The sequence below is a fragment of the Microtus ochrogaster genome, chromosome 5 (assembly GCF_000317375.1).
Source record: "Microtus ochrogaster isolate Prairie Vole_2 chromosome 5, MicOch1.0, whole genome shotgun sequence".
NCBI classification, from domain to species: domain Eukaryota; kingdom Metazoa; phylum Chordata; class Mammalia; order Rodentia; family Cricetidae; genus Microtus; species Microtus ochrogaster.
In genome coordinates, this window is record NC_022012.1 from 61,412,882 (window position 1) to 61,422,143 (window position 9,262).

At 46.3% G+C, this 9,262-nt stretch overlaps 1 protein-coding gene and 1 long non-coding RNA gene across 3 annotated transcripts in view; both read right to left on the reverse strand.

The window, feature by feature from the left end:
- LOC106143784 overlaps nt 1-3,712 on the reverse strand; it is an 8,404-nt gene extending 4,692 nt beyond the window's left edge. Inside the window, exons 1-2 of the long non-coding RNA XR_003376964.1 lie at nt 3,659-3,712; nt 1,356-1,488 (exon numbers count right to left, since the gene is read on the reverse strand). This is a non-coding gene — a long non-coding RNA (uncharacterized LOC106143784). The remainder of the gene's footprint in view (nt 1-1,355; nt 1,489-3,658) is intronic.
- Nucleotides 1-9,262, reverse strand: part of LOC101993112 (glutathione S-transferase A2) — a 92,067-nt gene that overhangs the window by 67,674 nt on the left and 15,131 nt on the right. The gene's annotated exons all lie outside the window — the stretch shown is intronic.

Sequence of the window (9,262 nt, forward strand, 5' to 3'; positions counted from 1 at the left end):
AAGATAATCCTTCATACACGGTAACTCGGACGGGACCTTGTTCTCTTAAGTTCCAAAGGACACCAGATTCAGTCTCCTCTACTCCAGTCTAAGGAAGACAATGGTCCCACCCGTCGCTGTGTTAACACACCTTCCCTTCTTTAAATTCATAAATAACAATCCAGCTGTCATTACAGGTACCATCATCAAATATGAAGTCAAGGGCTCAGGTGGAAAGCAGATTCTCAAAAAGTTCTTTGACATAACAGGCCAGCCACTGACTGCAGCAGTGGCCCCTGAAATGTTAAGGAATATACGGTTAAAATCTATTTCTTTTAAGACACTTTCTTTAAGCTCCAGGATGCCAGCCCGACCTACCTGAACAAATCAAACACAAGCAGACCGTTAACGGAATAAGTATCATTTAATTTTTTATCATTCTTAACCCCAGACATCCTAAGACTCCCTCACCCCAGATCTCCTTTCCTTCCCTTTAATTTTTTTTCCTCTACTAATGCAACTTTTGCCTTCCAGCATCTTAGTGATGATCCAGCTACTCAGAAAAGCCAGACAGGTTTCTTCAATCAGCCAACTCAGACGCCAGCCAGGGCTTCAAACGCCAGCCAAGACTTCGACAGCAGGACGATCAACCACCCCAGACACCAGCGATCAGCAACACCTGGGACTTCAAACACCAGTGAAACATCGCCAGAATAATCGGACACTCCCTGGACCCCTCAACGTCCAGAGCCAGCAGGAAGCAGTCATGAGAGACTGGGCTATGCCCCCATTCCCTACCCTTTAAGGCCCTCCAAATTTTTTTAATCAAACCAAAAGGGTGAAATGTTGTTCCTTTGCGGAACTACAGTTCCCAGCATTCTCCTGGATACGGACATATTCCCAGAAGCCTTTGCATTCCCCGTTAAAAAGTGAGAACCGCCAAGAGCTCTCTCTCTCCCTCCCTGCCTTTCCTGTCCTGTCTGCACACCTTTACCTGTTTGTTGTTACCCCTCCCCCATTAAAAGTGCACCCACATGGGACCGCCATGTATCTATGTCTTCTTCCTTGCGTAACGTCTTTACCCTCTAACCCGCAGAAAAGAAAGCCAGCCAGAAATTAAGAACAACAATAGTTTTCTAGGCATGAATATGAGAATACTATAAGCTGACTAGTATGGGTTATATCCAAAGAGAGGGTAAATATATGCTCAGAATTCTGCACAAGTCCTGCCTCCTCTAGCAACAGCACCTCCCCTTTGCTCCCTTACTCTCCCCCTTCAGTTCCGGTTGAAAGATGCAATCAGATCAGGTTTCTGTTGGTATACGACCACAGATGCTTGGTTTAAAAATCTAGTAGAGGGATGAGCACTAAGGTACCTGAGTCTCTCCTTCAGGTCCTTCCCGTACTAGTTGTACTTGGCAGCGAGGTAGCTGAGGATGGCTCTAGACTGTGTCAGCGGCATTCCATCAATTTCAACCAAAGGGACTTGATCAAAAGGCAGGCGGCCGTCTGGGACGTGAAAGAGAGGGGAACCTATTCATCTTCAATGATTTCAACGGTTACAGTTCACCTGCAGGATGGTCCAACTGACTCCCCAGAATGGTTTCTGCTTAAAATGATGAATGACAGGTCCCAGTAGGTAAGAAACGACAATCATTTATTTCGTGTCAAATTCGAGCTTTGTGGGCTGGAGAGATGGCTCAGTGGTTAAGAGCATTGCCTGCTCTTCCAAAGGTCCTGAGTTCAATTCCCAGTAACTACATGGTGGCTCAAAACCATTTGTAAAGAGGTCTGGCGCCCTCTTCTGGCCTTCAGGCATACAGACAGAATATTGCATACATAATAAATAAATAAATAAATATTTAAAAAATTTTGAGCTTTGTTTGATTAATTCATGCTCTTTTTGTGTGTATTGAACAACAGCAATTTAAAAAAGACTTTTCTGGGGCTGGAGAGATGGCTCAACAGTTAAGAGCAGTGACTGCTCTTCCTGAGGACCCGGGTTCAATTCCCAGTACCCACATGGCAGCTCACAACTGTCTGAAAATCCAGTTCCAGGGGATCTGACACCTTCACACAAATGCACATAAAATAAAGTTAAATAAAAAAATTTTTTTAAAGATTTTTTCTGTATTGATTCTAATATATACATATTTATAAACTGTTTTATACAAATACATATATTTTATACAATATATTTGTACATATGTTTATACAAATACATATACAAAGACAGAGTAAATTTTAGGTATATATAAAAAGATCTCAAACCTTAAGCTGTGTAACAGTGTTTGGGCATGAAGGTTGCCAAGAATGCCTCATCCTCAGATATTCTGAGCTGGGACGGAGGTCTGAGAATATGAGCAAAGCACATTGCTTGCTTCTGTAGGGCATGACAGCAGGAAGGACACAGCCACAAGAGCACATCACAGGCAGTCATGCATTCTAGCCGTGCACGCCAGAACGAGCTACTTACCTGAGCTTCGGCATCCTGTCTCTCACAATAATATCTATTTAGCAGGACTTTGAAAAGGGATAATAACTAGAAAACAATGCCAGGAATCCAAGTAAATCAAAACCAAGTTTTCATTGGTGACTGCTTACATAACTGTAGTTTATTATTGCTCACCATCAGGAAAACCTTTTGAGACTTGTGTGTTAGGTAATTTTGTCCTTGTGTGGATACCGTAGTGCATACACACACAGACTAAGATGCCTACAGAGTCACTAAGCAAAACAACCTCTTCAAGGCTTAGGCAGCATCATGAAGGAGGGGCAGAAGGGGAGCAAGAATGAGAGGATGGGGAGGGATGCTGTGAGATGGTGCCTCTGGGTCAACTGCATCCCAGGAACCACAGCAGCTAGGGTTACTGAGACTAGCTTAAGACTGGGCCCATCAACATTCCATCATGGATAGAGGAGGGGCATTAGGGCTCCATTCTTCCCTGAGGGGCCATTGATAGTTAATGGATCCTGGAGGAGGGGGAGTCATTGTCTTTATTGGTGTGGCCACTTGTAAAATGCCCATGCTCTACTAAACAACCTCTGAACCATGCTCACGCAGACAATTCTAATTAAATTCAGTGAGTCTAAAAAAAAAAAAAATAGGAAGGGGACTGGCAGAAAGAAGAAAGCATTCAAGCATTCAGTGGGGGGATGGGAGGGATAGGAGAGAGCAATGGGGTGTTATCAAAATCACATACATGAATGGAATTGTCAGAGAATAAAATTTAAAAGTAAAAAAAGAATGGGCATGGTTCAGTCTCAAGTACATCCTGTGTGTCATAATTCGATAAATCTATTAAAAGCACAAAGAAAAAATAGGTGTGAACCACAAAACGTAGGGGCTAGCCTCCTTACCCTGCCACCAGCCACCGAGACAAGGTTAAGCCTCACTAAAGGGAGTCAGGTGCTGAGCCGCTAAGGAACTTATACTATTAATTAATTGAGGCCGGTGCTGTCAGATACTTGGTTCGTATGACAGCTACAGAGATCCGATAGTATTAGCTTTGCATCAGGAAAACGGGGGTTAATCAGGCAGCGTTTGTAGGAATGTTGGTGCCTGTTCCTTCCAGTAGCAGCCACTCCTGAGACCTGTGTTTTATATGATGACTATATAGACAGAAACAAGTTTTTATTTTTCTCCCCATAAGACAGCATTGAATAAATCAAAGCTCACCCTTTTGCAACTTCTCATATTGTTCTCTTGTCTCCAGAAATTCTTCTTCAAACTAGAGTAAGGAGAGAGAGACATGGTTATAACTTTAAGATGGGAAGCAGGGAGACAGAGATTCCGACACCTTTTGGAAATGCCTTAGAGCTTTCAGAATGAAATCTAAAAGGGAACCGCAAAGCTGTCGACTCCCACCTAAAAGTAAGATGGGGCGTGTGTTTAGAGATTAACTGTCAGGGGTGTCCAGCCTTTTGACACTGTGACATGATGTTGTTCTCTACTAATGTATTGGCTGCATTCATAGCTGTCCTGTGTATGCCCCCACGCCAGAGGAGGGTGGCAGATCTCATTACAGATGGTTGTGAGCCACCATGTGGTTGCTGGGAATTGAACTCAGGACCCCTGGAAGAGCAGCCAGTGCTCTTAGCCACTGAGCCATTTCTCCAGCCCAATTTTCCCTCCCCCCTCCCTTTTCCCTATTTGGTTTTTATAATTTTTCCTTCCTACCAGATCAATTTCAGTTTATCTTTGGGACTGATATAGTCAAAGAAAGAGATCCAAAGATCCCACTCAAGTGAGGCTGTGGTCATTTCCTGATGGGTTTTCTAAACAAAGCCAGCAGTGAGCCCTTACTCCAGAGGGCATGGTTTGCAGACTGAGAGAGACCATTCTAGGCCGATTCTATAAAGTCAGAGGCAGGAGTTAGAGATAAGGGAAGAGCCAGTTAACAGATTGCACATCTGGGCTGGGGCTCCAGCGGGCAGCCATGAACATTCCATCAGTGAGGTGCTCAGGTAGGCATTAAATGGCCTCAGAAAAAACCAACCAGTCCAGTAGAGAGAATGGGCTAGATGTACAGTTCTTCCTCTAAGATCTTTTCATCTCTAGGAGCTTCAGACGACCCCAGGCCTTCATCTTCCCTCCACCCCTGTGTGTGTATCCTGGGTGTCCAGTGACCTCAGAGGCCAGAGGAGGACATCAGGTTCTCTGGAGCTGGAGTGACAGATGGCAGTGAGATGTCCTGTAGATGCAGTGCCCTAACCTGGGTCCTCGGCAAGAGCAGCTGTGTCTGTCACCTCTTAGCCACCTCTCCAGATTCTTCCTCACTAATTTAAAATTTTAATTTTGTTTTCTCTGCTATCTTTTCCTACTTTAAAAAAATAAAAACACAACCTTTTCCTATTTACCCAATTCCTGTCCCCCTGACTTGCAGTCTTGCAGTCTCTCTTTCTTCCTTTTCTTCTTCTTCCTTATTTTTGGACCTTAAATTTTTCTTCTTTGTTTTTCCCATTTTTTCTTTTAATTTCTTGATTTTGCACACTAATTTTACTTTTAAACTCAATGTTGTTAGTCAATTCTTTCCCTTCATTAGGGTTCTTCTTCTTTACTTTATCTGCACGGAGCCGGACAGGATCCCATTACAAGATGGCGCCAACATCCTGTCTTGTTGGAAATAAACAACTCCATATTTGGCTATGCCTTTGGGAGCTGCGTGTCCCCCCCCCCCCTTCCCACATGCGCGGTGGTTTAGAGTCCTTGGGCCTATCCCGATGCAGTCTGGTGTCATCTGATGGTGGCAGCCAATCACAGGGCGACCCGTGTGCCTACTCCCTATATAAGCAGCTGCTTTAGTGCTCTCAGGCCCCCTCACTTCCTGCTCTCCCTCAACCAAGGGCACTCCATTAAAGCATGATCTGAGAAGAATCCTTGTGTGGTGGTTGATCTTTCTCGCCACAGCTGGTGCCGAAACCCTGGGAACTTTGGTCGCCAGGCAAGGGGCCGAAGAGTATTCAGAACTCAACATGCGGAGTGGTGACGTCAGTAAGTTTCTCCTAGTATGCTGATTGCAGTCTATCCAAGTATGCTGTTTGCGGGAGCTGATCCTCCGGTGTTTGGTCCTGTGTTCTTGGCGTTTGTGGTGTTTGTGCTAGCCTGCTGTTTCTGCTTGCCATCAGTCCAGAGGTGACCTCAGGGAGGAAAACAATGTGGCACTCTGAGAGAAGGGCGGAGAGCCCTCATTAAACACCAGGACAGTCTTTTACAATCAGATTCAAAGGGAGAAGACTTGGATAGGCCTAAAAGAAAAAGGGAAAAGGGAAAAACAAAAGAAAAGAAAAAGGTAAAAGAAAAGGATCCTGATGCAGTCCTCTCTAAAGGGGATCCAAATGAAAAGAGGGGAGGTCCCCTCTATCTGGTGCTCGAAGAATTTGCGGGCCTGGATCTGTCAGAGGAGGAGTTAGACCCTCAGGAGGAGGAAGAACTGGAGGAAGCCAGTGGCTATGAGGAGGAAAGATATGGATGGAGGCGCCCCCCCACACACACATAATGCGTCAGCAGGGGTGGGTATGGGCCCATTGGCGCCTCTGGAGCCACGCCTGCCCCTGTGCCTCCTTCCTACTCACAAGTGAGAGGGGGATGCCATTTTATTAAAAGAGATACATGGGCACGTCTAGCTTCCGCATTTCCAGTTTTTGAGGACCTGCAGACTAATGAGAGATATTATGAGCCTGTATCTTATAAACAGTTAAAGGATTTAGTGGAAGCAGTTCGAACCTATGGAGTTACAGCTAATTATACCATAGCCTTGCTGCGTAGAATCACCACCACGGCCATGACTCCTACAGATTGGTTTGAGATTGCTAAGGCTTGCCTAAGTATGGGACAATTTTTGGATTTTAAATCCATTGTTACGGATAAAGCTCATGTCCAAGCTAGAGTGAATGCCCAGAATAATCATCCCCAATGGACAGCGGATATGCTTTTGGGGCAAGGGCAATGGGCTGCCAACCAGCTAGGATATCCTCAGGAGGTGTACCAACAGATTAATGATATCTGCTATAGGGTGTGGAAGTCTTTGCCTAATAAAGGTAAAGTCAAAGGCCACCTAACAAAGATTATTCAGGGGCCAAACGAACCCTTCTCTGATTTTGTGGCTAGAATGCTTGATATGGCTGGAAAGATTGTTGGGGATGTGGATCAGGTGATGCCGTTGGTACAGCAGATTGTTTTTGAACAGAGTACTAAGGAATGTCAGGGGGCCATTACTCCTGTTAAACAGAAGGGAATTGAGGCCTGGCTGAAAGCCTGCCAAGAGATTGGAGGGCCCCTTACCAATGCAGGCCTAGCGGCTGCTGTCTTGTCTACTACTCAGGCCACAAAGACCGGAAAAGGAGGAGGATGTTTCAAATGTGGACAACAAGGGCATTTTAAGAAACAATGCCCGTCACTGAAAGGGCTGTCTTCTCGGGCTCAGAATCCTAATGTAAGGCAACCTGGCCTTTGCCCAAGATGTAAGAGAGGGAAGCATTGGGCCAGTGAATGCCGGTCTCTTAAGGACATCAATGGGCAGCCCATTGTACAGCTCAGTGGCCAGGAGTCAAAAAACGGGATGAGGGGCCCCCGTCCCCAGGGCCCGAAAATTTATGGGGCACTGCAGCAGACCACCACTCCCAACCCGACTGTATCCGCCGAGCAACCTCAGGCTCAGCGGGGTTGGACCTCCGTGCCTCCACCGGGCTGGTATTAACTCAGGAGATGGGAATTCAGGTGGTTGATTCTGACATGAATGGCCCATTAGAAAAAGCAACAGTGGGGATTGTCTTAGGGCGATCCTCATCCACTATGAAAGGCTTGATTGTCTTTCCAGGAGTCATTGATTCCGATTATACTGGAGTGATTAAGATCCTGTGTCATGCTTCCTGTGGCATGATTTCTATTGCACCAGGGGACAGGATTGCCCAACTGCTTATACTACCATCTAAGCATGAGACCTTTCCTGCGCACCTTAAGGAAAGGAATGACAAGGGGTTGGGCTCCACTGGAGTGGACCTTGCCTGTCTGTCTATGGAACTGGATCAGAGGCCCATGTTGGATTTAATGATAGAGGGAAAGATATTCTCCAGATTGGTGGATACTGGGGCAGACCGGAGTATCATCCAGCTGCAAGCCTGGCCTAAGCGCTGGCCATTGCAACAGTCATCTCAATCCTTACAAGGGCCGGGCTACGCTGGCACGCCATACATGAGTGCCAAAGAGCTGGTCTGGAAAATGGAGGACCAACAAGGCACGGTTCAACCCTTCGTGGTTTGTAGTAATAGGAGTGTCGGGGCTGGGTCCCCATTACCCCGGCCGCACCCCGGCCGCCTCCCCGGCTAGCTTATGCCCGAAATAACAACACACAAACTGTATTCATTTAAACACTGCTTGGCTCTTTAGCTCTAGCCCTTTTCTCGGCTAACTCTCGCTCCTGGACTAACCCATTTCCAATCATGTGTGTCGCACCCCAAGGTGCGCTTACCGGGAAGATTCTAGCCTACGTCCATCCTGGGTCGGAGCTTCATCGCGTGTGCCTCAGAGAGCAGAGCTCTGCCTCTGTGCCCGCCAGAGTGGAGCATCTTGTGTCTCTCTGAGGCGTCTGCCCCTGAGAGGAGAGCTGTCGAGTCTCTGAGCTCACTTCCTCTTCCTCCCAGCGTCTGCTCCTCCCACCTACGTTCTAACCTATCAGGTCAAGCAGCTTCTTTATTAAATCAACCAATGACCTTCCTCCATCAGTGGTTGAAGTCCCCATTAATTTGTGGGGCCGTGACATTTAACATCAATTGAAACTTAAGCTAACTAATGATTATTCAGAGGCTGGTAAAAGTATGATGAAAAGACAAGGTTTTGTTCCATCTAAGGGCCTGGGGAAGAATCTTCAGGGTTGTCATAGGCCTATAGAGTCTGTGAAGAAACAGGATAGAAGGGGCCTGGGTTTTTCCTAGGGGCCACTGAAGAATTGGTTTCCAATAACAGTCTTGTGCCCATACCCTGGGGGTCCAATAAGCTGGTGTGGGTGCCTCAGTGGCCCCTTTCTCAAGAAAAATTGGAAGCTGCAAATAACCTGGCTTTAGAACAATTACAGCTCGGGCATGTGGAGCCTTCTGTTTCACCAGAACACCCCTATATTTGTTATTAAGAAGAGCTCAGGAAAATGGAGATTATTACATGACTTGCGTGCAGTTAATACTCCGATGCAGGTTATGGGTGCAGTCCAGAGGGGACTGCCCTTACTCTCTGCCTTGCCACATAGCTGGCTGGTCATGGCCTTGGACATCAAGGATTGCTTTTGTTCCATTCCTTTGCATCCGGATGATAGGGAGCGATTCGCATTCACTTTGCCATCAGTTAACCATGAGCAACCCGATACTCGTTATCAATGGAGAGTGCTCCCACGGGGAATGGCCAATAGCGCGACAATATGCCAGCTGTATGTAGCTCAGGCCCTCTTACCCGTAAGACAACAATTCCCTAAAATGAGAACTATTCATTACATGGATGATGTCCTGTTGACTGCCTCTTTGCAGGAAATGCTCCTGGCCGGCCGCGTTCCAGGAAATAGCCTCGGCCCTACCATTGGGGCCTGGTCTTGGCACCTGATAAGATCCAACAGACTACTGCTATAAAATTTCTGGGGGCAATTTTATCCCCTTTGACTGTGACCCCTCAAAAGATTTCCATTCGCACCCATCATTTGAGGACACTTAATGATTTTCAACAATTATTGGGGGATATTAATTGGATTAGGGGGTATTTAAACATCCCCCGGGCAAAGTTGTTGCCCTTGTTTTCTAT